Source organism: Cebus imitator, unplaced genomic scaffold (assembly GCF_001604975.1).
Source record: "Cebus imitator isolate Cc_AM_T3 unplaced genomic scaffold, Cebus_imitator-1.0 Scaffold316, whole genome shotgun sequence".
NCBI lineage: Eukaryota > Metazoa > Chordata > Mammalia > Primates > Cebidae > Cebus > Cebus imitator.
Genome location: NW_016107631.1, coordinates 2,185,963 through 2,193,566, shown reverse-complemented (window position 1 = coordinate 2,193,566; position 7,604 = coordinate 2,185,963). Strand labels below are relative to the sequence as shown.

General features: G+C 42.6%; 2 protein-coding genes across 4 annotated transcripts in view; both read right to left on the bottom strand.

Moving 5' to 3' along the window:
- The window catches only part of ZNF841 (zinc finger protein 841), a 71,386-nt gene extending 68,847 nt beyond the window's left edge, over positions 1 to 2,539 (bottom strand). For 2 of the 3 annotated variants that reach the window (XM_017503886.2, XM_017503889.2), the window contains exon 1: positions 2,481 to 2,539. The gene's annotated coding sequence lies outside the window, so the exon portion shown is untranslated. The remainder of the gene's footprint in view (positions 1 to 2,480) is intronic. The other variant, XM_037729726.1, reaches the window with a different exon arrangement.
- ZNF616 (zinc finger protein 616) overlaps positions 1 to 2,614 on the bottom strand; it is a 30,375-nt gene extending 27,761 nt beyond the window's left edge. The window contains 1 exon segment of the mRNA XM_037729727.1: positions 2,481 to 2,614. The gene's annotated coding sequence lies outside the window, so the exon portion shown is untranslated.
- Positions 2,615 to 7,604: the final 4,990 nt, after the last annotated feature.

Sequence of the window (7,604 nt, the reverse complement as noted above, 5' to 3'; positions counted from 1 at the left end):
AAAAAAAAAAAAAAAAAAAAAAAAAAAAATTTAGGAACCTCTGTCTCCCATGATTACTACAGTATTATTCACAACAGCCAAGATATAGAAACAACCTAAGTGCCCATCCATGAATGCATATGTAATGAAAATGTGTGTGCATATATAGTTATGTGTGTGTATATACATGGATATAGAGTGGGTATGTGTGTACACTTATATAATGGAATATTATTTAAGCATAAAAAATAAAATCCTGCAATTTCCAATTTCCAACAACATGGATGAATTTGGAGGACATTATGCTGGGTGATATAAGACAGACACAGAAAGAACACTGTTATGTTCTCACAAGTAGAATCTAAAAAAGTCCAATTCATAGTAACAGGGCAGAACAGTTGTTGCCACAGGATGGTGGGTGGGGAAAATGGAGAAACATTGGTCAAAGGGTACAAATTCTCAGTTATAAAATAAAGAAGTTCTGAGGAATCTAACGTATTCCATGGTGAATATACTGTATTGGATATTTTAACATTTTGAAAAGTTTTTGAACAATCTAATGAATAATGGGGTAAAAGTTAAAAAAAAGGCAATATTTAGAAATTAATGACCAATTGATTAGGATGCCATCAAATCTTATTTCAGAAGTTACCAATTATTTATAGAAGAAACTGAATAAACTAAAATTTATCTCAAACTTCCAAAATAACAATGAATTAACTGTAAAGCAACTACAAGGAAAAAAGTAAATCCATTAACAAAACAAAACAAAAAAACCACTCTCAACCTTCCTTCAGAGAAGGCCTGCATTCCTTCATTGTAGGCCTGGAGTGGTGGTTAACACATGTAATCCCAGCACCTTCAGGGGCTGAGGAGGAAGGACTGCTTGAGCCCAGGAGGTCCAGGATGCAGTGAGCCACGTAATGTTACTGCACTCCAGCCTAGGCGACAGAGAAAGACCCTGACTCAAAAAGAAAAAAATAAAACAGGACAAAACAAAAAAAACAAAGATATATCTTGGAGTGACAGTCAGTCATTTCTTGCCTACTTTTTCCCTCCTCCATCCTCTACTCCATCCCTGGACAGAAGAGTTACAACATGACTGAATCAAGTCTCTGCCCATGGCTAAATAGGGATTCCAAGTATCTTTTGATAAAAGTAAATACAAAATTCAAAAGTCTTATAAGAAAGAGTGGTAATTTTCATCCTCATGAGTACAATTTAAAGAAACAAATTTTAAATTAGAGTATAAAGCCACAAATTAGAGGATTACAACTACCATCCATGTCCAATCAACTCACCGCTCATCTGGATGGGGTCCTCTCCCACTTTCTTCAAGACCATGTTTCCCTCTCTCATTCTGCACGTGCCTTTTTTTCCCCTTTTCTGTTCCCTCTTTTATGCCTGTTCTGCCCAATGCTCCCCAACTTATTTCACCTCTTGTTGCTCTTTCTCCCCAAACTTTCCGATTGTCCCCAATCTCCCGTATTTCTGCCTCTTCTCCCATCTGAGCTCCCTCTCTGCTCTCCTGTTAAATTCCCTCTTCCCTGTTACATCTCCTTTGTTCCCACTCTCTAGCACCTCCCACTTCCTAGGCTTCCTCCCTTCGGTGGTTTTCCTGCTCTGCTTTGTCACCCTCTGCCCTCTTTCAGTCCCAGCACCACGTGGCTATGTCAGCCGCTGCTCCAACTCTTTCACTTTCTCCCCGCTGTCTGCAGTGCCTCCTCCTTTGCCGCCCCTCTCTATTTTGCTGCCCTTCATCTCCTTGAAGGTTCCCTTTTTTTTTCTAAATTTCCCTACTTGCTTTCTCCCCCTGCTACTTTCTCCATCTGTTCTCTTTCACTCTTGCTCTTTGCAGGTCCCTAAATTATCACCCATTCTGCCGTGTATTTATGGGTCTCCCTCATTCTTTTCTCCTCGGTTTTTCCTTTTGCTCCGTCGCGCCCCCTCTTTACCTCTCCTGAGCTCTCTCACCCACGCATTCAGAAGGAAAGGGAAGGAAGAAGGTGTCCACCTGGCAGAAAAGCACACTTTCCAGTAGAGTAAAATTTGGGAAAGAAGAACACTGGATGTGACGAGACACTCTCAGGTCACCTCCCCCAACGCGGGGCCAGGGAAAGCAGTGGCTGTGAAGGGGAAGCCTGGGGAGCAGGAGGACCCGGCGTGAGGAGGACACAAGGTGGTGGGGGACGGAGTCTCACAACAGGGAGGGTCTGCAGAATCCCAGGACCTGGGAGGAGAAGCGGCTACTTCAGGAGCCGGGCGGCGGGCGCTCTCCTGCGGGAGCCGACAGCGGAGACGCTCGGGGGTAGCGACGGGCGGGAATCCCCCCTGCGAGTGAGGACTCGACTTGGCCCGGGGCCCAAGCAGAGGTCAACAAGGGTTTTAAGCAGAAACACGACCTGAATGGGGTTGTCTACATGATCCTAACGCAGAAAGGCGGGGAGCGAGGAACAGCCTGAGAGATTTTAAACCGAAAGGGAGGCAATAATCGGACTTACTTGGGACGAAGGGGCTGTTGCGGGTATTTTAAGGTCCGTAGCGATCCCCAGGTCATGGGTATGGAGAATGGACTGCGAAGCGCATGTTTAATCCAGGTAGATGGAACGATGTAAACGTTTAATCCAGGTACACGGAACGAAGCAAACGTTTAGTCCAGGTAGACGAGAACACAGGCACAGCGACGAGGTCTTTGCCCGGCGCGATCTGCTTCCGGGTGTGCCGGAAACTGGGAGAGGAAATAAAAGGCTGTGCGGCCTGGGGGCGGGGCCTGGGCGGGGCACGACTGGGAAGGGGCGGGGCGGAAAGACCGGCCTGACTTGGGGAGGGGCCCTGAGAGGGTGGTGAGAGGTCGGGGCTCTAGAGGGCGTAACTAGGTGGGGCTTGGCCGGGCCGAAAAGCGGGGATGATGCGGGTCCTCCAGGGGTGGGCGGGGCCTGTTCTCCAGTCTGCCTGTCACCCAGCAGGATTTTGTTTTCCAGATCTGGGAATATTTGTGACTATTCCTTGTCCTGTGAAGCACCGTTGCTTCTTGCCCATTTTAAGTTAATGTTTCAGAATTTAAGGTTGAAGCTTAAATTATGATCTCACTTATATTGAAAACTAAGATGATTTCTTCTTAAGGTGAACTGATTTAAGTCAAAACCGATTTTTGCGAGCCTGGTGGACTCCATCCAGTCTTACCAGAGAAGCTGAAGCTACTCGGTAGTCAGGGAACTAGGATCTCGGTGGGGATTGGATGTGGGGCGGTAACTGGATCCAGGAACCCAGAAGACATTCTGTGCTAGACACAGAACGACAAATACTTCATGCACTTACTTACATGTGCAAAGTACAAATGTCAAATTCACAGTAGTTCACATAAGAGGTAGTTGTTTAAAACAGCCTAGCACCTCCTCCTCTCTCTTGCTCCCTTTTGCCTTGTAGATATCAGCTTCCTCTTTTCCTTCCACCATGACAGAAAGTTTCCCAGGGCTTCACCAGAAGCCATCCAGATGCTGGTGCCATGCTTGTACAGCCTGCAGAACTATGAGCCAAACAAACCTCTTTTTTTTTTTTAGAAATTACCCAGTCTGAGGCATTTTTTTATAGCAGTGCAAAATGGACTAACACAGACAGGGTTTCTTCAAAACAACCTATAGCCTCAAATAACAATGGCTTACCTGATCCACAATGTAAATAGAATGGAAAAAGTTACGTATAAAAAAAGTCAAACAAAAGAAAAAATAATTGTCTACATATTAATATCTTATAAAGTAATCTTCACAGGTACATATTGTCAGCACCTTCTGAGGATATGTCACAGGTGTGCGTCCTTAAGTTTGGCAAAATAAACCCTAAATTGACTGAGACCTGCCTCAGATATTTGGTGTTCAGATTTTGGTAAACGTGGAGGAATTCTGACAAATTCCCCTGGCCTTTGACAAATCTCTTATTGGTGCTTGGTACCAGCTTGAGCTGTCTCTATGGCTCAGTAGGACAATTTGCTGAGGCCTGGGAGCACCCACTTCAGAGAATCACTGATCTTGCCAAATTTGGTCAAGATCCAAAGTTTATTTTGCCAAACAACTCCTTTTTTAGAGAGGAGGTTTTACTTTCTTCCATCAAGAAAGATACCTTTTCCTGCTTCCATGACAATGGAAGGCAGGTAACTTCTTTCTGGAGTTCGAACTTTCTTCCAACAAGTAAGGAAAGTTTCAGGTTTTTCCTGCTTCTAGAATGGTAGAGAGCAGTCTTCAGCCCGAGACCCCTAATAGGTAAGTAGCTGAATTGGGGTTCTGTCTTGGCTAAAATTAATATTAACAGCCAGCTGGTTGTAATTTCTCCTTACCATTAGAGTGCTCAGTAATCATATATATAGGTTTAATGGAAATAGCTAAATCTTGCATTATTTAGTAAAATAGCCATATATTTAATCTTGAGGTTATTAGGTAAACACCTGAAATTCATAGGCTGTATAATGGTTGACAGGGTAATAACTGTAACTGTCCAGTGGGTTCACCTTGCCCACTGCCTAGAGAGAGCCAACTTATCAACACAGAATAACTGCAATAGAGAAGGGGTAATTAACACAGAGCTGGCTGTGCAGGAGACATGAGTTTTATTATTACTCAAATCAATCTCCCTGGAAAACCAGGGATCAGAGTTTTTAAGAATAATTTGGTGGTTAGAGGGCCAGTGGGCAGGAGTTCTGATTGGTAGGGTTGCAGATGAAATTATAGGAAGTTGAAGCTGTTCTCTTATGCTGAGTCAGTTTTTGGGTGGGGGTTGTCAGACCAGATGAGCTAGTTTATTGATCTGGTTGGTGCCATCTGATCCACTGAGTGCAAGTTCTGCACAATATCTTGAGCACGGATCTTGGGGATCTATTCACAATAATGATGTTATCCCCAGGAGGAATTTGGGGAGATTGAGACTATTGCAGCCTCCAACTGCATGACTCCTAAACCATAATGTCTAATCTTGCGGCTTTAGGAAGCCTAGTCCCCCGGCAGGAAGAAGGTTTGTTTTGGGAAAGGACTGTTGTCATCTTCGTTTTAAAGAAAATCCATAAACTAGCTTCCCCCAAAGTTGGCTCCACTCTATGACCAGGAATGAGTAAGGACAGCTTGGAGGTTAGATGCAAGATGAAGTCAGGTCAAATCTCTTTCACTGTCTCAGTTACAATGTTGCAATGGTGGTTTTATAAATGTAAATGATGACTATCGCAGTTTTCATAAACAATCTGGCTAAACTATGATAATAATTACGTAAATGTAATGGGATAAATACTGGTAGACAAACAACATAATTTACAATCTAAAGTTATATTGAGTTAAATTATATTTTATTAATTGGGTATTTTCCAAGGAAAAATATTATAGGAAAACACTCTTCAAAAAAATGTGTCCTTTTTAGAAGGTAAATAATTTTTGTCTAATTCAAAGCTTAGCTAAAGGCTATGTATAAAACAAGGTAAAAGGAACCAGGAAACAAGAAAGATGTAAAGAAAGTTATAGAAATAAAGACTCTGTCTCACAAAAAAAGTTACAGAAATAATGAGGTATTTTTGGGCCTGGCCTGGTGGCTCATTCTTGTAATTCCAGCACTTTGGGCTTGAACAGCAAATGAATTTTTATGGTTCATTTTCTCCTACAAACTTAACAGTATTAAAATGTATGAGATGTAATATTTATTACAACAGGTTTTGAGGGTGGAAACAAGTAATCGGTCTTACGATCTGCTGGAAGCATGACAGAACTTACCGACATTTTCAAGAAAAAACAACAAAGAAAGAAGTCATCAAACAAGATGGTAAGTTGACAAAGGCACAATGCTCCATAACTGCTTCACATTGTGTGCACAATAAATCCTCTCAGAGAGAGGAGAGGAGTGATGCCAAATGGGCCTGCATTTGAGCTGCAGACGCTACCACTGGTGTTATTCCAACAACCAAGGCTCTACAACACCCCTCTGGATAACAAAGTGCAAGACAAAAACTGTGAAACAAAGGAAAGCAAAAGTAGCAATGAAGGCCCAGAGGAATACACACAGTGCAAATACAGTACTGTAAGCTCAGTGAAAGGAGTTTTTGATTGAAGTATGAACTTGCAAGTTGAAGTTGTATTTCACAGGAATATTCACCCAAAGCTTGAGAGCTGGAGCAAAGAGAGACTTGCAGTCAGTAACTGAGTAGATGAAACGCCTAATTTTTCACTAGGTGATAATTCCCTTAGGGAAGAAGGGCTTTATCTTTAATTATTCCACTTTTTGTTATATGGTTCATGCTTTTAAACTGTGATTATGGCCAGGTGCAGTAGCTCATGCCTGTAATCCCAGTACTTTGGGAGGCCCAGGTGGGTGAATCACGAAGTCAGGAGTTCGAGACCAGCCTGGCCAACAGGGTAAAACGCTGTCTCTACTAAAAATACAAAAAATTAGCTAGGCATAGTGGCAGGCACCTGGAATCCCAGCTACTCGGGAGGCTGAGACAGGAAAATAGCTTGAACCCAGGAGATGGAGTTCGCAGTGAACTATGATTGTGCCACTGCATTCCAGCCTGGCTGACAGAGTGAGACTCTGTCTCAAAAAAAATAAAATAAAAACAAAAACTGCAGTTGTCTCAAAATTGCTTGCTATTGAATTGTGTAACATCAGATAATGGCAGGTTGTCAAAGACAACTCCAGTGGATAATTTAGGCTACTTTCATGAGAAGCATGGTGCTAAGCTGCCTTACACAGTCTTTTTACAGTAACCATAAAAAAACTGAGTTTATTTGATCATGTATTATCCCTTCTCACATAAAGTAATATTAGAGGACTTCTTTTCAAAAGAGGCTTTCAAACTAGTCCTTTGGACATTTAAAAAATCATTACATAAATGTACACTTCTTCAATACATAAGAACAAACATTTTTCCTTTACAAAAAACACCCTTTCATTTTTAGGCCAAAATAAATTACAACTTGCTGAAATACCTTTTATGGCTCAGTGCTCATTCTAGATACATGAAGCTATACTTTTTGCACATCTTCACAAATTAGAGATACTGAGAGAGGGTAGTTACTTCTTTTTCTTTTTGAGATGAAGTTTCACTCTGTCACCCAGGCTAGAGTGCTGTGGTGCCATGTCAGCTCACTGCAACCTCCACCCACAGGGTTCAAGCGATTCTCCTGCCTCAGCCTCCCAAGTAGCTGGGATTACACATGCCCGCCACCACACCCATATAATTTTTATATTTTTAGTAGCGATGAGGTTTCGCCATGTTGGCCAGGCTGGTCTTGAACTTTACCTCAGGTGATCCACCCACCTTGGCCCCCCAAAGTGCTGGGATTACAGGCGTGAGCCTCTGCACTTGGCCAGAGAGAGAGTGGTTACTCCTAAAATTACATGATGGTATAACCTTGGCTCAGGGAACAGATCAAGCTCTAAATCTCAGGAATAAAAACAGATACTCATTATCCAATGCGTATAGTCTTGTATTATATACATATTAACAGTCTATGTAATGAAAAACAAAGAACAGGCCAGGCGCGGTGGCTCAAGCCTGTAATCCCAGTACTGTGGGAGGCCGAGGCGGGTGGATCACGAGGTCAAGAGATCGAGACCATCCTGGTCAACATGGTGAAACCCCGTCTCTACTAAAA